This window comes from Peromyscus leucopus, chromosome 12 (assembly GCF_004664715.2).
Source record: "Peromyscus leucopus breed LL Stock chromosome 12, UCI_PerLeu_2.1, whole genome shotgun sequence".
Classification (NCBI taxonomy): domain Eukaryota; kingdom Metazoa; phylum Chordata; class Mammalia; order Rodentia; family Cricetidae; genus Peromyscus; species Peromyscus leucopus.
Genome location: NC_051073.1, coordinates 2,392,765 through 2,413,539, shown reverse-complemented (window position 1 = coordinate 2,413,539; position 20,775 = coordinate 2,392,765). Strand labels below are relative to the sequence as shown.

At 46.6% G+C, this 20,775-nt stretch overlaps 1 long non-coding RNA gene across 1 annotated transcript; it reads left to right on the top strand.

The window, feature by feature from the left end:
- The first annotated feature begins 572 nt into the window (after positions 1 to 572).
- LOC119088841 lies at positions 573 to 20,768 on the top strand. The gene is made up of 3 exons (XR_005092578.1): positions 573 to 610; positions 13,863 to 13,928; positions 20,539 to 20,768. It is a non-coding gene; the product is annotated as an uncharacterized LOC119088841 (long non-coding RNA).
- The last annotated feature ends 7 nt before the right edge of the window (positions 20,769 to 20,775 follow it).

Sequence of the window (20,775 nt, the reverse complement as noted above, 5' to 3'; positions counted from 1 at the left end):
TGTCTGAAAGCAGGAGACCCACTTGGGAGGTGCACACCTTTAATCACAGCACTTGGGATCTCTGTGAGTTCAAGGCCAGCATGGTCTACAGAGAGTTCCTGGACAGCCAGGGCTGGTACACAGAGAAACCCTGTATCAAACAAACAAACAAACAAAAAAGAGACCTAACCCAGCCTCAGCTGGTCACAAAGTGAGCTTCAACCTTAGGTGTCCCAACAGAACCAAAGCAGTCCTCAAAAAAAAAAAAAAAAAAAAAAAAGAGAGAGATTCCATATATGTGAAGATCAGAGGACAAATCGCATGGTCCTTCCACTATGTGGGCCCAGGGAATCAACTCAGAACATCAACCTGGGCAGCAAGCACCCTTACCACTGAACATCTTGTCAACTCAAAAGGAAAGGATAGAAAAAAGGAAGAAGATGTCATGGGGTGCGCTGTGGGATGGTCTGTATGTTAAATTGCTCTGATTGGTTAATAAATAAAACACTGATTGGCCAGTTGCCAGGCAGGAAGTAGGTGGGACAAGGAGAGAGGAGAATTCTGGGAAGTGGAAGGCTGAGTCAGAGAAACTGCCAGACACCGCCATGACAAGCAGCATGAAAAGATGCTGGTAAGCCACAAGCCACATGGCAAGGTATAGATTTATGGAAATGGATTAATTTAAGCTATAAGAACAGTTAGTAAGAAGCCTGCCACGGCCATACAGTTTGTAAGCAATATAAGTCTCTGTGTTTACTTGGTTGGGTCTGAGCGGCTGTGGGACTGGCGGGTGACAAAGATTTGTCCTGACTATGGGCAAGGCAGGAAAACTCTAGCTACAGGGGTGGTCTTCCCAGCATCACCCCCAGGGGGCTTCCTGTGTGAGGATGGACTTATACAGTGGGTGCCTCAAGTGACATGTCTCCAGGCAAGGCCTGCCCAAATCTGGTGAGAATGAACACCTCAGGGCCTTGGCTTGCTACAGGACCCCCACCCCACCCCACACACACACACACACAACCAGCAGAAAGCTTTTTAGCTTTTTAGCTTTTTTAGCACAGTTCTGGCTGCAGCCAAGCACAAGACTATTATAATATCAACTCCATGAAGGGTTTAAGGTACTGAAGCCTGGTGTATTGACAAACACCTTTAAGCCCAGCAGTTGGGAGGCAGAGGCAATCGGATCTCTGTGAGTTCAAGGCCAGCCTGGTCTATGTAGAGAGTTCCAGGGCTACATAGACCCTGTCTCAATATATATATAGGTAATGATATGAAATTAAGATGTTTTTTGATGGCCGGGCAGTGGTGGCGCACGCCTTTAATCCCAGCACTTGGGAGGCAGAGGCAGGCGGATCTCTGTGAGTTCGAGGCCAGCCTGGGCTACCAAGTGAGTTCCAGGAGAGGCGCAAAGCTACACAGAGAAACCCTGTCTCGAAAAACCAAAAAAGATGTTTTTTGATGCAAGGATACAGAGCCTTGGGCTGTGGAGATAGCTTCGTCAGACTATGTGGACTTCAGACCTGAGTTTGACCTCCCAGAACCCAGGGGGAATACCAATAGGTATGGGTAGGATAGCCCAGGGCTGGGAAGGGTCCCTGGAGCTTGCTGGCCAGCCAGCCTAGCTACTTAAGCAGCTACAGGCCATGGGGGGGGGGAGGAAAGGTGAACAGCTACCTGAGGAGTAACTCCAAAGTTCACCTTTCAACTCGGGATGCACACACCACACACACACACACACACACACACACACACACACACACACACACATACACACACACACACACAACCTTGTCCTCTTCCCTTACTGACTCCCTCAGGGCTGAGGTGGAAAGTACAGGCCTGGAAGACCTGAGGTTCAGGATGCACTCCATCAGCCCGAAGCCTGTTTCCTGGTGGTCTTCCAGCAGAGACACAGCTCTTCTCAGTCAGGCAGTCTCCAAATGCTAAATCCAGAGCAACACAGGCCTGGCAAAGCGCAGCCAAAGGCCTGCACAGCAGATGTGTGCTCGCAGGACCTGTACAGCCGGTCCCTGCCAGGTCTGGGACAGAATCGGTGGGTTTCTCAGACTTTAAAGAGAGCGAAGACCTGCTCATTGACAAACCAGTGTCATCCTGTTTAACACAGGTGATGCCTGAATAAAGTTCACAAAGTCATGAGTAGCTAACTGTCACAGAGACTATGTTCCCAGGGCCGGCGAGGTCGTTCTAAAGAAGAAAGTGCTTGCTGTGGAGATCTGAGGACCTGAGTTCAATACCCGGGACCCAGGATGGGAAGAGAGCAGCCGCTTCTTGAGGTTGTTCCCTGACCTCCACTCACACTTGTGGAATGTTCACACGCACACATACAACTTTTATTTACTATTTATTTATGGGGGTGTCACAGCACACAGGTGGAGGTCAGAGGACAGCAGGCAGGAGCTGATTCAGGCTGCTGTGTGGCTCCGAAGACTCAAACTCAGGCCATCAGTCTTGGAGGCAAGCATCCCCACCCACCAATGGCAAGATGGCTATCTTGCCAGCCACAAACTATGGTTAAAAAAAATCAAGTATGCTCATTATAATTTGGGGGATTAATTTTCATAACAGATAAGAGATAAAATTTGCTAGGACAAGCCTCAAAACAAGATTTGCCAAAAATCTCAACTGATGGTTACACATTCCCCTGGATATAGAGTCTGCAGACAGCAGGTTCTAGTACGATCTTGTTCTTTCCTATAAGTAAACAATTTGAGATCCCTGTCCCATGCTGGAAAAGATACAGCTTCACTTTGAACCAGATCTTGGTGCCCCGTGACGAATGCTATTTCCTTAGCAGTTTTGGAATTACTAAAAAGTTTTCCCGCATTAAGAAAATTTAGCTTTTCTACCAAAAGGTAAATACTATACCACTGCCCCAATTTATCGACCATCTTACAGCTGCTCAATAAGAAGGACCTGGGCTGGGCTAAAACCATAACATGTCTTCAGTTGCAGAGAACACGTGACAGTTGACTAAAACAGGAGGCACAGTTATCTGCCCACTTGTTCTCAAGCTGATCCTTTCCAGAGCCTCCTAAATGCCCTGTGAGAGCTGTAGCCGCAGTGAGCACACCCAGAGTGGGAGAGCGGGCTGTCCTTGCTTTTCTCTTTCTTTTCCTTATTTCTTTACATCTCCTCCCTGACTTTGTGTCATCTGTTTCTTCTCCCCTCTCTCTCCTCATTCTCTTTTTCTTGTCTCTTTCCTGCTCTCCATCTCATCTGTCCATCCAATTTCGGGAGTCTGTAACTCTCCATGTCCTCTTTCTCACATGATCTTTCTCTAGAGTTTTAATCATCTTCCAACAAGTACAAAACATCCCATCTTTTTGGAACACATCTGTTGCTAAAATTCCTTCCCCTGGGGTGACATAAACAATATCTAACCTTCCTTCAAAGGTCCCAGTGACAAATGAAAGCATGATTCTACCAAGGTTCACTCTGGGGGACCAATGAGTTCATTGGGCTTCCTTCCAGAACACAGATGAAGGGTTACCTACATGGTGGGGGAGGGCAAGGTACGCCTCCCCAAAAGACCACACTGGAACTCTTTACTAAAAAACAAACAGATGAATCTCTCTCTCCCCCAGTCTTCCTAGATAGGAGAGCATCTATCAGGTGGTAAGAAGTTACTGGATAGTCAGGTGGGAATCCTGTGAGGGGATATAAACAATTATATGAGGGGATTATATGTTTATATCCCATGAGGGGATATAATCAATTATCAAGCCCTGCTGGTATAATCTTTTGTGAGCAGGCACAGCTGAACACCCGTGATGGCAGTTGTCTGGCTTGGAGAACAGTCGTAAACAATAGCATCCCATGACACAGGGGCTTTAATATGGTGGTTTGTACATACCGTTTCACTCGAGACATCAGAGCTTAAAACAGACCCTGATGGTTTCTATTTATGTATTCTCTTGATTGGGTTTTTGTTTATTTAGATGTATTTAATTAAATAACTTTGGTTATGGGGGGACACATAGGCGCATATGAGGAGTTCAGAGGACATTCTGTGGAGTCATTTCTCATTGGCTGTCTTTTCTGGTTTCTGCAATCAAACCTTGGTGAACAGACTCGCATCGCACACTTCCACCAACCGACACATCTTAAAGGCCCCTAATTTTTTTGTTTGTTTGTTTTGGTTTTGTTTGGTTGTTTGGTTGTTTTTTCCGAGATAGGGTTTATCTGTATGTAACCTTGCCTGTCCGGGATCTCACTCTGTAGACCAGGCTGGCCTCAGACTCACAGAGGTCCGTCCACCTGCCTCTCCCTCCTAAGTGCTGGATTAAAGGCCTGCACCACCACTTCCACCCTAATTCTTTTTCCCTTTTTTAACATTATTGATAATTCGTTCAGCCACAGTAAGTGGATTGCTAAGCATCAAACAGACACTCGAGCTTATGAGCCCACACGGGCTGGTTAAGTCCCACAGTGATTTGTCTTTCTTCTAATGCTGGGACACGAGGTCCCAGAGCAGGCAGATGGGAGGGAAGGGAGGAACATCTAGAGGTCACAGACACCCACGGGTGCTGAAAAAGGTCTCTCCACCTCCGACTTTGAGAATGTCAGTGTCCGACCTGGCCCAGAAGTTACCCAAGACTCAGGAAAGTCCAGGAAAGGCTGGCCATTTCAGAGCAGTTTCTGGCCCGCTGGAGGCTTGATCCAGCGTTGACCCAGGGACATACAGGCATGAGCTTGCACTCCACCAGTGCCTGGATGCCCTGCGCTGGGCTGTGGAGTGTGACGTGTCATAGTCTCACTCTGATTTGCCTTTCCAGTCTGGTGTGAGTTGTGCATCATCATCCTCTGTCACTGACCCACATATGGAAGAGAGTTCTAGGAAATAGCATCCACTCCTGGGGATGCTCCTGCCTGCCTGTGTCCTAACGAGCTCGGTACCTCCCTTCATTTCACCTCAGAAACGTAAGTGGTGACAGCCACTCATCAGTATCCATGAGAGTTACATGGACTGCGTTCTAGGATTTATCAAGTACTGGCCTTACAAGCGAGCACCACCATGTCCTGCTCAGTCAGTCATTGGATCCCTTCATTAAATTAGAGGCTCAAAGAAGGTGCTTTTGGCTTAAACTCATAAAGATTGTCTCTTTAAAATGGTGACAATCATTATATGTAAGTCAGGCTCCATAATACATGTCCATAGTAACGCTAGCATTTAGAAATGTCAAGGCCCCAGTCTCAAAAAATATATATGTATATGTAAATTTAAAATGAGCAATAAAGATAGAATCATTTATCTAATTCTGTAGAGCTAATGCTTACCACTACAGACCCAGGTATGCATATTTTTTAGTTTTTTTTTTTTTAAACATTCTATTTTTATTTTTTGTGGAAGAATGTTTTGCCCACATTTAAGAATGTACACTATAAGCTGAGTGGTGGTGGCGCACACCTTTAATCCCAGCACTCAGGCAGGCGGATCTCTCTGAATTTGAGGCCAGCCTGGTCTACAGAGTGAGTTCCAGGACAGCCAGGGCTACACGGAGAAACCCTGTCTTGAAAAACAAAGCAAAAAAAAAGAATGTACACTGTGTATGTGCCTGGAGCCTGAAGAGGCCAGCTGTGGTGGCAAACCAGGTGTGTTCTGGCAAACCTGACCAAACCTCAGCCCACTTCAAGAGCAGCAGGCGCTCTTAACCGCTGAGGCAGCTATCCAGCTCCCTTTTAGTTTTTTGAGAAAAGGGTCTCGTGTAATCCAGGATGGCTTCTTAATTAAGAAGAAGGAGAAGAAGAAATAAAAGTTTTTATCATAGGATGAAAGGAGAGCACAGGCAGAGGCAGAGACATCTGGGAGGGTCTAGAGTAGACAGGACCAGCCACCGGCGCTGTGTGAGGAGAGGGAGCAAGGGACCAAGAGTGATGACCATGAGGCAAAGAGGTTAAAAGGGTCAAGAGCGCCTTGTAACCAAAATGCCTGGGTTATACAGAAATCAAAGAAGCTGGGGAAAGGGAAAGCCGGGCCCAGTCCCTGGGCTGGGGAAGTTCGGGTAGGGGGCAGGTACGCAGCCTGTGTAGACAAGGCACACAGGAAAAGTGGGGTCGGGTGTGTCTTGCTTTTTTGTCAAGACTGTGTCTGGTGCCATTCCATCATAGGACCGGAGTATTTGAGACGGTGAGGTCTTGAGGGAGAGGGTTCAGGTGAGGTCATCCTTTCAGATCCTGGTCCTAAGAGGATCTGAGAGGAAAAGTGCTCCCCTCAGGCAGCCAGGAAGCAACGACAGACAGGAAGGAGCTTGGGCTCCTCAAAGATGCTCCCTAAATGACCTGACATCCCTTCAGGCTCTTCTTCCTAAAATAGTGCACACTAGTGACTAATCCTTGACATGTGTCTTCTGGGACATTTACCCAAACCTCAACTTCTAATGGATTAGTTAATTCATTATTTCTTTTCTTTTCTTTCTTTCTTTCTTTCTTTCTTTCTTTCTTTCTTTCTTTCTTTTTTCTTTTTTTTGAGACAGGATTGCTGTAGGGTGGTCTGTATGTCAAATTGCTCTGATTGGTCAATAAATAAAACACTGATTGTGGCTAGGCAGGAAGTACAGGCGGGACTAACAGAGAAGAGAATTCTGGGAAGTGGAAGGCGGAAGGAGTCACTGCCAGCCACCACCATGACAAGCAGCATGTGAAGACACCGGTAAGCCACGAGCCACGTGGCAAGGTATAGATTTATGGAAATGGATTAATTTAAGCTATAACAACAGTTAGCAAGAAGCCTGCCACGGCCATACAGTTTGTAAGCAATATGTCCCTGTGTTTACTTGGTTGGGTCTGAGTGGCTGTAGGACTGGCGGGTGACAGAGATTTGTCCTGACTGTGGGCAAGGCAGGAAAACTCCAGCTACACAGGAACTTTCACTGTAGTTTCAAACTCCTGTCCCCTTCTGCCTTAACTTCAGGAGTGCCAAGGTTACAAGCATGAACCACCATGTCCAACAACTTAAATATTTTGAATAAGTCCTCCCCCGTATCAAGCTTTCTTGGACTGCCAGCCCCAAAATCATGAAATGGAGATTTATTGTTAATTATGAATGCTTGGCCTTAGCTTAGGCTGGTTTCTAGCTAGCTTTTTTTTTTTTTTTTTTTAACCCAACTCATTTTTATGTGTGCTGCCCCAAGGCTCATTTATCTCATCTACGTACTATCCATCCTACTTTCCTGCTTCCTGGGTGTCTGGCTGGCTGACGCTAGGCTGGTTTTCTCTCTGCCCATCTATCCCTCCTTTGCTTAGCTATTGGCTATTTGGCTTTTTATTAGACCAATCAGGTGCCTTAGGCAGGCAAGTTGAAACAGCACCACACCTTTACATAGTTAAACAAATATTGCATTCCACAACACTTCCCCCTTTTTCTCTAAATAAAAAGAACGATTTTAACTTTAACATAGTAAAACTATATACAATAAGAACAATTATCAAGTAAGAATTGCATTTACAATATCCAGTCCATGGCCACCACCTCCCGGCAGGTGGAGGAAATCTTAAATCATCCTAGTATAGACTCTGTTGTATGGTTATTAGTGGTAATCTTAATGAAGATTTATAATGAAAAGGAGCAAATTAAGCAAATAAAAATACAAAATGTGGCCTGGTGTTGGTGTTGCATGCCTTAAATCCCAGCACTCAGGAAGGAGAGCCAGACGGATCTCCGTGAGTTCAAGGCCCAGCCTGGTCTACAGAGCGAGATCCAGGACAGGCACCAAAACTACACAGAGAAACCCTGTCTCAAAAAAACAAAACAAAAACAAAAAGTTGAATAAAGGCAGTGGTGACCTCAGGGCGAGATTCCACACAGCTAGGTTTCCATCCTATGGAAAGGAATTAAAGAAAAGTTTAGCATTAGATGTGGTGGTGTACACCTATAATCCCAGCACTCCAGAGGCAGAGGTTCTCAGATCTCTGAATTTGAGGCCAGCCTGGTCTACAGAGCAGGTTCAAGGACAGTCAAGCTTAGGCAGTAAAGGTAACAATCAAAAACAGAAAGCTGTGAATATGTGATTGAATGAGGGGTCATGTTCCAGCCCCAGCAAGCAGCAGAACTTGGCAGTTTTGACCATGTGGCTCTCACTTTAGAGTTAAGGATAGAAGAAACAGTTTTGGAATTTGCTTCTGCACCTAAGAATAGTTGCTGGGGTCAGACATGTGTCGGGGTGTCCCTGTATGGAGACCCAGAGAGGCCATTTCATGAAACCATAAAGTTGAAGCCAGGGTTGCCTTGGAGACCCGGAGATGTTAAAGATGACAGAGCCAAGGAGAGCTGCTAACAGAGAGTAGACCCAGCCCAAGAGAAAGAAGTGTGTTGCAGTCAACAAAGCTGACAGGAGCTGGAGATCTGAAATGCATTTTGATATCAGACATGGAGATGCAGAGTTTGGAGTTTGCCCAGCTGATTTTCAGTCTTGCTTTGGTCCAGTATTTCTTTACTCTGCTTTCTACCCTGTGTTTTAGAGTGGTAATGTATATCCCGTGCTGTTATATGTTGGAAGTATGTGATATGTTTGATTTTAATTTACAGGGGATTACAGCTAAGAGACTATATGAATCTCAGAAGAGACTTTGAACTTGGGACTTTTTTCCGTGTAGTTTTGGTGCCTGTCCTGGATCTCGCTCTGTAGACCAGGCTGGCCTCGAACTCACAGAGATCCGCCTGGCTCTGCCTCCCGAGTGCTGGGATTAAAGGCGTGGACCACCACCACCCAGCGAACTTGGGACTTTCAAACATTGTTGACTTTTGAAGTTATAATAAATGAATTTTGCTTTATGATATTATTACAAGCTTATGGCGGCCAGGGAGTGGAATGTGGTGGTTTGAAAGAAGATGGCCCCCATAAGCTCATAGAGAGTGCTACTATTAGGAGGTGTGTCTTTGTTGGGTAGGTATGGTCTTGTCAGAGGAAGTTTGTCACTGTGGGGGTGGGCTTTGAGGTCTCATATATGCCTAGGCCACACTTAGTACTTCATTCCCCTTCCTGTTGCCTGCATGCCAAGATGTAGGACACTTAGCTGCCTTTCCAGCACCATGTCTGCCTGCATGCCACCATCTTCCACCATGATGCTAATGAATTGAATTTCTGAACTGTAAGCAAGCCAAGCCAGTTAAATGTTTTCCTTTATAAGAGTTACCGTGGCCACTGGGCAGTGGTGGCCCACGCCTTTAATCCCAGCACTCAGGAGGCAGAGCCAGGCAGATCTCTGTGAGTTCGAGGCCAGCCTGGGCTACAGAGTGAGATCCAAGACAGGCACCAAAACTGCACAAAGAAATCCTGTCTCGAATAAATAAATAAATTAATTAATTAAAAAAAAGTTGCCGTGGTCATGGTGTCTCTTCACAGCAATAGAAACCCTAAGACACTGTCTCAAAAAATAATAATGGTTTCAGAGCCCACTCTCCAGTTGCAGCCCTGGGAATAAATAGAGCTGAGGTCACAGGAGGCAAGAGTTCTTCCACTTAACTCCTCCCCAACCCTACAAGTCTTTTCTTTCATCCACTAAAATGCTCTGAATCTGACCTATTGCGCCTTCCGCGTGTGAATGAATATTTAAGAAAGGCATCCTGCCTGTGTGTGTGCTCCAGGATGAAGCCCACATCTCCACGTCGTTTGTTTTCAGCCTGTATTTTTGTCTTCATCTCATGTCATTCCAGAAGACTGGCAGTTTTGCTCGGCTTCCTAATGGCAAACCTGTCCTCTGAACAGTTGTTCCGTGAGATTCCAGTGTGATTAGCAGAGGGGGAACATTTTCTTCTGGCCAGTAGGAAAGGGAGACCCTGCCAAAAGAAACCCTGCTCTGTCGACATCTGATTCCTGGAACAAACATTTCTCCATGGTTAAGCTGTCATCTAAATTTAAACACCTCAGCCAAAGCTGCTCCATGTCTGTACAATATTTATTCCAGGACTCCAAAGGGATGCAGGTGGAGTGCGGCCGTGCCGTGTGACCCGAGCGGTACTGTACTCTTTTTTTTTTTTAAAGATTTATTTATTTATTGTGTATACAGCATATGTGACTGCAGGCCAGAAGAGGGCACCAGATCTCATTACAGATGGTTGTGAGCCACCATGTGGTTGCTGGGAATTGAACTCAGGACCTCTGGAAGAGCAGTCGGTGCTCTTAACCTCTGAGCCATCTCTCCAGCCCTGGTACTGTACTCTTCATCACTGCTTTGCCCCTTCTGCCCCAGCTTTGAACTCTGAGTGTCCTCCAGCCTGTAGAGAAGCTGGGAGGATGGTACAAAGGAACCTTATGTCATAGAACAGGTGTTAGCTTTTAGACACATTTGCATATATATATCTCCCATAAATACATATGCATAATAAAATCAATATTTTATTGAATCACTTGAAATTGAGTGGTTTTGTTTTGTTTTTTACATTTTTGTTTGTGTGCTGTGTGTGTGAATGCATGTACCACAGTGTGCATGTGGAGGTCAGAGGACCCGCTCTTGGGAGTTGATTCTCTCCTTCCAAGATGTGGATCCTGTTGTATTTTTAAAACAGCGGGAAGGACTCACATCATACAACAGGCCCATGTGGGAGGTTTATTGAGGGGAAGGGAGAGAAGGGACAGAGACCAGTCCCTGGGGACGACAGTGAAGGAAGAGAAAGAGATGGGAGGAGGACAAGGCCCGCCTTTTATAAGGGAATGTAGCAAATGCACACAGGGGGTGCTCTTAGTGGCGGTAGCTGAGGATATATCCTGTCAGGACAGGCCAGTACAGAGGCCTAAATGCTAACAGGTCCCAGGGTTCAAACTCAGTCATCAGGCTTGATGGCAAGCATCTTTACCTGGGTCATCTCACCAGCCCTATGTTTCTTATTTAACATGGTGTGTGGCGGGGAGGGCTGTTCAAGACAAGGTTTCTCTGTGTAGTCCTCACCTTCCTGGAACTCACTGTGTAGACCAGGTTGGCCTCAGATGCAAAAGATCCACGTGCCTATGCCTCCCAAGTGCTGGGATTAAATGCTGTGAGATGCCTTTCTGTACACTGTGAATATATGTTGCTCTGATTGGTTAATAAATAAAGCTGCATTGGCCTATGGCAGGACAGGATAAGGTTAGGCGGTACATTCAGACTGAAGACGAGATGAAGAAGGGTGGAGTCAGAAGAGATGCTAGCCACCCAAGGAGCAACAAAATACCAGCAGACTGGTAACATCACGGCCACATGGCAACATTATAGATTAATAGAAAGGGGTTGAGTTGCCCAGCAGTGGTGGCTCACGTCTTTAATCCCAGCACTCGGGAGGCAGAGGCAGGCGGATCTCTGACTTAAAAGCCAGACTGGTCTACAAAGCAAATTCCAGGACAGCCAAGGCTACACAGAGAAACCCTGTCTTGAAAAGCCATAACTAAAATAATAATATCTAAAACAATGTGCACGTTTCCCTTCAGTATGGGTGGATCTGAAGTCCAGGCTTGCCAGGTGGTGGTGGCGCATGTCTGTAATCCCAGCACTTGGGAGGCAGAGGCAGGTGGATCTCTGTGAGTTAGAGGCCAGCCTGGTCTACAGAGCTAATCCAGGACAGGCTCCAAAGCTACAGAGAAACCCTGTCTCAACCCCCCTCCTGCACACACCCCCCAAAAAGAAGTCCAGGCTTAGCTGGACACTTTGTCTCAGAGTTATCAGTCAGGGCTGTTTGACTGAAACTATCTATCACCAGGTACCTCCTGACATGGTGGTCCATACCTTTAACCCCAGCAGCTGGGAGGCAGAGGAAGGTGTAGCCAGGACTATTTAATGAGTTCCAGGCCAGCTAGGGATACATAGTAAGACTCAGTCTCAAGAGGCTGAGGCAGAAGGATCAAGAGCTCAAGGCCAGTCTGGACTACAGGAGACCCTGTCTCAAAACAAAAACAAAAACAAACTAACAAAAAACTGAAACCACAATGGTATACCAAGACAACTCATTGTATGAAGGAAATTTAGTTTGACCTAAATTTATTCTATCTATCTATCTATCTATCTATCTATCTATCTATCTATCTATCTATCTATCTATATCTATTCCTTTTTCCCAGACAGGGTTTCTCTGTGTAGCCCTGGCTGTCCTGGTATTGTGCCCAGATCGTAACCCCCAGAGAGACTACCAAGGACAAGCATACCAGAATGCAAAAGCAAGGTTTACTTCTGCTGCAAGTCATGACAGGGAACTGAACTCAAGCCATCTCAAGTGAGGCAGGGAAGAGTTACTCTTTCTTGGGGAAGTTAGTTTTTATAGGCAAAACCCATAAAATTTCTTAGAGGGGAGGGGGTTAGTACGGGTCCATCCTTGATTGGTCCAGTTTTTCCCGGGCCTGGACTTTATCTTATTCTAGCTTATCTGTTTGCCCTGTCAGGAGTTTTACAACTCATCTCCGGGGTCTGGTCATGTTATCTCTGGAGAGGGGCATCTTGTGGTTAATTGGTTACCATCAGACATCCTGACTTTGTTCTTTTGAGTTCCTGGGGCTGGTGCCATCATTTCTGGGGACTTGAAACTAGCCTGGGTCTATCTATATTGAGATATATTTGTCTAAGGCCCCCTTTTTGAGACAATAGAGTGAGGGTCTTGTTGTGCCTAGATCACGTCCCCAAAGCCGCCATTGGAGACTTTAGGTACAGAATGCAAAAGTAAGGTGTTTTCTAAGTTTACAAGCCTCCAGGGAGGCTCTTCCAAATCTCTCACTCACAGCAGGGAGGTTGGAAGGAGCGCTCCCCTTTCTTTGTGAGGCTAGTTCTTAAAGGCACAGACCATATAATTTAATTTAACCCACCTCCCTTTTTTCAGTCTTTTGGTCGAATATCCTGATTCTGTGTTTTCCAAAGTCCCTGTAGCAGATACAGCCACCTGGGGAAAAGGGGTCTAAATTCTTATCTATACTTTGGAATCCTGGTTTAAGCTTCTCTTTGTCTGTAGGGGATAGAGTGGGGGGTTTTACTGAGGTATCAGACTGGAACTTGCTCTGTAGACTGGACTGACCTTGAACTCAAAGATCCGGCTGCCTCTCCTTCCTAAATGCTGGAACTAAAGGTGTGCACCACTATGCCTGGCTAGTTTGACCTAAATTTAAAACAGAAAAAATAAATTGGCAATCACAGGACGTGCTGGCAGGGGTGTAGTAGGACAGTGGAACCTTCATAAGTTGATGTTAGGAGTGCAGCAAGGTACACTGGAAAGCAGGGTACGGAGTGGCAAGATTGCTCAGCAGCTACCAAGCCTCAAGCTCTAAGTTCAGTCCCTGTGACCTACATGGTAGGAGAGAAGGGGATTCCACAAGTTGTCCTCTGACCTCCCATATGGGCCACGTCACACGCTCACATAACACAAACAGACACAGATACACAGGGAGGGTTTTTGTATAATAGTCAAGGTCCAGCCTCAATATTATACTATCCCAGGGGCCCAGGAGGGACACTACCATCAGCGCAGGAATGAATCCAGGTGCACGAAGCTCTTTCGTCCAATTCGTTTTATTCGTCTGCCACCATCATTCAGCCACCAATTTAACTCTCTGAGTTCAACTCCCTCAGTTCTCTTCATTCAACCCTCTTTCTCTCGGGATGTTCTATCTCCTTGCCCAAGCAGCAACACCTCATGTTTACTACACAACACAAGATTGCCAGGTCCCCACCTGAAGCTTCCCGGCAACTTCATTTGCAACCCAAAAGGGGAGAGAACCAGGGTGGAGTCGGACAGCAGTTGGAATAAATCAGAAAAGGAATTTATGAGCTAGAAATAGATCCTTACTGTGGTTAGGTGAAAGCATTACGAGTCTATCATAAATGTGTTCAACTATAAACTTACAGGTGATAGGGTAGGGAAAATCTGTAGGTCACTAAAAGTAAAACTGTCACTATTTTCCTCTATTTGCCAGTTTCCTGACAGGGCGGGGGAGGAGCACTGACAGCCAGTCAATCTGCGTCACAGCTTGAAGCACCTGGTGAGAGGAAACCCCTTTGATCTAAGAAGTTGCTCTGGGGTGGTGAGAAAGAGGGGAAGACCTGAACTTGATTTGCGCTAGAAACAAAGCTGTGTATCTAGGGGACAGGCTGTCTGCGAAAGGACGTTTTACCTTAGTTTGTGGGGCTTCAGGCGTCCAGCATGTGGTCTGGTAGCTATCTGTTCCTTGCTTGTTTCTCAATGTAGTTTTACTCACCACTCACGAGGTATGAAGATACCCGGGTCTGTATCACCCTTGGTGAGATGCGCAACGTAGCTAAAGCCCTAGTCCTAGGAGTATCCTGTTCGGGCGCCAGATATGGTGTATCCTGTTCGTGGTCCGGGGATTTCGCTACATCTGGCATGGGATATCTGCGGGGGGAAAAAAATCTACGTACACTATGCTCTTATGTCTGTTAACTTTATTCCTCTATCTATTACAGCTACAGCTCCATCAGGCATACAGGACAAGAATAACTCTAGATATACCAAGGTCCTTATCCATCTACTTTATTTCTCTGGAATGAAATCCTGTCTCCATAGCTTCTGTTCTGTCCTGAAACTCAGTTCCTCTTTGTCCTCTTTTACTGCCTCTCATAGTCCTGCTAACAACTAAGCTCTTATGCTTCCCGCCTCATCTTCGTCTTCTGTTTCTTCTCCCCCCATCTCTACTTGCTCTCTACTCCTGGCTCAAGAGTTCTGCCTTACCATCTACCTTACCTCTGCGTTCTTCTCTTCTCCCTGGTCATGCCGTTCTGTCCGCTCTACAGAAAATACCTGTTTTTCCTTCCCCTGGCCACTCAGGTTCTCAGCCTCCTCAGGATTGTTGCTCTACCTTCCACCTTGATATGTAAAGACCTCTTTTGTTATTAGTCAATTGCTCTGGAGAGCCACTAGACCTCAAGGCAAGAGGATGCTCTGAGCTTCATTAGTACAAGAAACAAAGCTATTGTCTCTGCCAGCTTGTCTTTGCCTACATGACCTTATCTAAGTACTGGCTCCAGCAGGGAAGTTAGTTACCTAGAAGTTCAGCAGGTCTGAGGAGCTGAACTGTTTGCCAACTGGTCTGGAAATATTTGGGCATGCAAAAATTTCATAGCAGAGGACAGCTGAAATATTAAAGCCTGGATGACACCAAATATTCATAATAAATGGCTTGCCTCTTGACAGACCCTTGGCCGGTCAAAGTATAGCTTTAATACACAGCTGAATCTCTATAATATATTCTTGTGACCCGCCTCAGAGAGTAATAAAATAATTGTTGAAATAAAGAAGCAGGTTAGGCCGGGGCGGTGGTGGTGCACGCCTTTAATCCCAGCAGAGGCAGAGCCAGGCAGATCTCTGTGAGTTCGAGGCCAGCCTGGGCTACCAAGTGAGTTCCAGGAAAGGCGCAAAGATACACAGAGAAACCCTGTCTCGAGAAACCAAAAAAAAAAAAAAAAAGAAGAAGAAGAAGAAGCAGGTTAGAGCCAGGAGGTGGTGGTGTACTCCTTTAATCCCAGCACTCGGGAGGCAGAGGCAGGTGAATCTCTTGAGTTTGAGGCCAGCCTGGTCTACAGAGCAAGTTTGAGGATGGCAAGGGTTACACAAAAAACAAAAAGATTAAAAAAAAAAAAAAAAAAAAAAAAGCAAAGCAGGTTAGAGCTGTGACGGTAATCTCAGCACTCAGGAGGCTACTGCTGGTGGACCACAGCCTGGCCTACACAGTGAGATGAGAGAGAGCTGGATAAGGTTCTGTACACCTCTAATCCCAGCAGCTGGGAGGTAGAGGGAGAAGGGTCAGGAGTTCAGGGCTATCCTCAGCTACGGAGGGAGTTTGAGATGAACCAGGGATGGTGATCGTAATTTAGCACATGTGGTAAACCCTCAGGTGGCCAGGCCAGGGCATCCCACGGGTGAGGGAAGACATGCCGGGCAGATGCAGTGGGGGCAGTGGCTCCTGGGAAGTCATTCACACCCAGGGCTGCATCCACGTGGAGAGTTTATTATAATAGAGAAATGAAGAGAAAGACAGGAGAGAGGGAGAGGAGGGGGGGAGAGGCAGAGAGAGGAGGGAGAGGGAGGAAGGAGGGAGGGGAGAGGAGAGAGAGGGAGGGAGAGAGAGAGAGAGAGAGAGAGAGAGAGAGAGAGAGAGAGAGAGATATCAAGGGTACCCACCTCATGGGAGGAAAAGCTAGAGAGAGAGAGGGAGAGAGGGAGAGAGGGAGAGAGGGGGCGGGGGAGTTTTCCTTGGAATGAGACTTTTTCGTCAGGACATGGGCGGCCCCAAGGGGTGGGATATAGCAGTGATAAGGCTCAGGAAAGGTGCCGTGGTAGAGGTGCCTGTGGCAAGCCTCATGACCTGAGTTCGAGCCCGGGGGGCCCACATGGTAGCAGAAGAGAACCGACTCCAAAAGTTGTTTTCCGATTTCCATGCGCTCAGTGTGGCACTTGCACTCACACACACATGCACTAAATAAATAGATAATAAATATAATTAAAACATTTAAAAGATCTCCCCCCTAAAAAAAAAAAAGTTACGGCATAGACTTAATAAAGTGCATGCAGGTGGGATTCCGTGTACAGGTGTGGTCTCTCTGATCCTGTGTTCTTCCAGGTCTGCCAAGCTGTCCCTGTCTAGGTGTCCAGCTTCCAGGAGTTGCGTCTGGGACCCTGGCATCTCCTGTCTGGTAACGTCCATGGAAGCTACCAGGGAGCTAAAGTCAGTCACTCAGAGGAGAGATGCATGCTCACATGACTAACCCTACCTACTTCAAAAAACTCGGGCAGAGCCAGGCAGTGGTGGCACACACCTTTAATTTCAGCACTCGGGAGGCAGAGCCAGGCGGACCTCTGAGATTTCGAGGCCAGCCTGGTCTACTGAGTGGGATCCAGGACATGCACCAAAACTACACGGAGAAACCCTGTCTGGAAAAAGCGGAAAAACAAACAAAAAAAACAAAATAAAAAAAAAAAAAAAAAACCTGGGGCGAGATTTCCTGGGTCTAGCACTCACAGAAGAGGACATCCAAGAAGTACGTGTACGTGCCGTGCCGGGGCTCTCCAAGACTCCACCCTGAGTGAAAGCTTTTGTCTTTGCTGATTTCAATCAGTGCTTTGTCAATTTGATGGGATTTAAAGTCACCAGAGGAGCACACCGGGGTGTGTCTATGAGAGTCTGACAGGGCAGCTTGAATGAGGTGGAACCATTCCATGGGCTGGGGTCCCAGGCTGCGTAAGGAGAGCTGAGTGCCAGGATGCAGCCTCTGTTTGTTAACTGGTTGAGGTGTGACCAGCTGCCTCACACTCCTGCTACCATGCTGTCGACTATAGACTATGGCTCCCTTTGCCCAGATACGCCTGCTATCTTTAAACTGTTACCAGGTATTCAGTTCACCACAATGGGAAAAGGAATTAAAAAACATTGTAATAAAACATAATCTCAACATTAACTTTTTTTTTAAGAATCCTATGAGTCTTTCTGATAAATTGCCAAGCCTAAATGTTGCCTTGGGACCCACCCAAACCCAAGGGCACTTAACTCATGTAGGTAGATTGGTATTTTCTCCATGAAATAGAGCCCATTTTCAACCCTTGTGTGAGAAAATATAAAAGTGTAACAAAAACCTATATGTACACCTAAGAATCTTGGCTATGAAATCATAAAATGGAAAGAACCAAGATGCCCTTCAAGTTATGAAAAGGCAAAACTAGTCCCTGGGACCCTGGTTTATCACTTGTGAGGCCCTGGGTTCATCCCCAGGTCCCCAGGGATGACAAAAGACCTGCTGATGTATGGTGGTTAAAGCTTTGGGGGGCTGGTGTGGACAAGGTGTGTGTTCTGTGACCTAAGGGAGTAAGCAGGTGTACTGACAAACAGGAAGCCCAAGACTGGAACGTTTCACTAGATGCAAATTTTACCTCCCAGAAAAAAAAGGTAAAACCATATGCAAATATTGAACTTTAATTAATAATATGTGTGCAGAAGCTGTAGGGGACGTGTACTGATGCTGTGAAATAAGGGAAGAAGACAGGTTCAGCAACAGAGATGCACAGAATGGCCGGGCAAGCAGGAATCATCAAAAACACACATTGTAAAGCCAGGCAGTGGTGGCCCACGCCTTCAATCCCAGCACTCAGGCGGCAGAGGCAGGCGGATCTCTGAATTCAAGGTCTACATATTGAGTTCCAGGACTACACAGTGGACCCTGACACAAAACAAACAAAAACACAAATTGAAGGGCCCATGGGTGTCTTCTTCTACAACTTCACTGTCTATCTGAAAACTCTGTGTGAAGACAGGAGACATTGTAGCACAGGCTGGGGACACTTGGTTACTCTTGCCCAGCAACTTAAAGCAGGCCGTGCTGCTTTGTGAGTCTGACCAGTTTTCTGAATTATTCAGCAAAGCATATTTTCCTTTTTTTCTAGCATGCTTTCCTTAATGCTTACTGTGTAGACCAGGCTGGCCTCCTCACACACCCCACCCCCACCCCAGTGCTGGGATGAAATCCTTGTGTGTATACCTGTGGACACCAGAGGATAACTTTTGAAAAGTTGGTTCTTTCACCATAGAGATCTCAGGGATCAAACTCAGGACATCAGCTTTGGTGGTAAGCACCTTTACCCAGTGAGCCATCTGCTGGAGGAGACAGTACCTAATTCTGTTGTTTGAGCCCTCCTGCCTCTTACAGTTTCCTGTGTGTGTGTGTGTGTGTGTGTGTGTGTGTGTGTGTGTGTGTGTGTGTGTGTGTGTGTGTGTGAGTGTGACACTGAGGATCAAATCTAGGGCTCCACACACGCCAGGCAAACACTGCACCACTAAGCTACATGCCCATCTCGTATTTTGTATTTTGCTTTTTATTTGGAGACAAGTTCCAGACAAATTGCCCAGGCTGGCCTTGAGATTTCTCTGTAGCCCTGGGCAGAACAGAGCTTGCAGGCCTCTGTGTCAGCCAGTCTGCCAGGGAGCTGGGGTGACAGGCCTGTGCCACCAGGGCCAGTTCTCACAACTGTCTTCCTTTTAAAGCCTTTTTTTTTTTTTTTTTTTTTTTGGTCTTTGTTTTTGGAGACAGGGCCTCTCTGTAGCTTTGGAGCCTGTCCTGGATCTTGCTCTGTAGACCAGGCTGGCCTCGAACTCACAGAGATCTGCTTGGCTCTGCTAGGATTAAAGCTGTGCATATAAAGCTGTACTGTGAGCTGAATCAGGCAGAACTGGAGTTTGTGATTTGAGCACTTCCACAGAAACCTCCTTCACAACACCTTGCTCTGCAGTTAAGGGTCAAAGGAGATGGGAGGAACTAAGCCTTGTGTGGTGAGCTGTATCCTGCCTGACTTCTGTGGCCTCCTCATGGCTCTTCACCTCTATTGCTACCTTCTGTGATATGTCCTTTGTCCCAATTCTTCAGCCTGTGAACATGTAGCTGTACATGGCAAAATTACAGACGTGATTAAATTCAGCACTTTGAGGAGGTGTTCTTGCATGATCTATGTGGGCCTGTGTCTTTAAAGTGAGACAAAGAGGTGATGGGGTGAGGCAGAGAAGACTTGGAAGGAGTCTGCGAGCCAAGGAATGCAAGCACTCTGGAAAGCGGGAGTGCAGATCTGCTGGTTCCTCTTGTGTTCTGTATGGTCTGAAGAATGTGCCTGTGGTTTCGAGTGTTTAGTTAGCATGTAGTAAGCACAAGGAAAAAAACAACCAATAGCAACAGACGGGCAGCAAAACATCATCAAACCTGTCACCCACAGAGAAACCCCATCTCAAGACACAAAACAAAACAAAAACAACAACAAACCAGAGCCTGTCTCCCAGGTGGAGTCAGGACTAACCATCACAGGATCAGCAGTGTGGTTACTTTGCTTAAGCAGCCGGAGTCAGCCTTTAAAAATGAATCCTACTCCAGCCAGGCATATTGGTGTACACATCTGGAATCCCAGGTTTGGAGAGGTTGAGTCAGGAAGATCAGGAGTTCAAAGCCAGCTTTGGCTACATGGGGGGTTTGTTAAGAAAGATGTCAGGGCTAGGGATATAGTTGAGTGGGTAGAATGCTTGCCTAGCAGATGCTCTGACGGTCCCTGGCACCATATGAACTAAGCATGCTGATACACACCTGCCATCAGAGTCGAAAGCAGCAGCAGTTTACGGTCATCTTCATCTGTCAGGGAGTTGAGACCAGCCGGGACAATGGTGCCCGGTCTCCAAGGGGGAAAGGAAAGACTAGACTCAGCTGCATGGAGAGTAAGTTGCATACAGCTGTAGACAGCTGACCCCCTACCTGCAAAGGTGCAGCTCATAAGGAGCAAGCTGTTTCCAGAGCCAGCTGTTGATGTGGCCCCAGTGCACAGCCTCATGTCACTTGCCACAGTGAGCAGTGTCCTGTGTATGTGCGGTGCTAGTGGCTAACAAGGACTCTCACATATTCAAGTAGCTCAGGCTAGCCTTGAAATTTTGTTGGTTTTGAGACGGTGTCTCTACATAACCCTGGCTGCCCTGAAGAGTACCTCATAGTCCAGGCTGACCTTGAACTCCCAGGGCCGCCTGCCTCTGCACCTCCTACACGCTGCCATTAAAGCTTTGAAAAAAAATGTTTTTAAAGATTTATGTACATGGGTGTTTTTTGTCTGCACCCCAGGAGAAAGCATCAGACCCCACAGGACTACAGTTACAGATAGCTGTGACCCACCACGTGAACACAGGACCTCTGCAAGGGCAGCCAGGGCTCTTAACCCTGAGCCGTCGCTCCAGGTCCATGGTCTTGAATTTTTAATTCTCCTGCCTCGGCTTCCAGAGCCCTGAGATTACAGCCTTTTGAGTGGAAAGTTCTAGAAAACATCTTACTACATTTTACTTATTTGGGGTGAGTATGTGT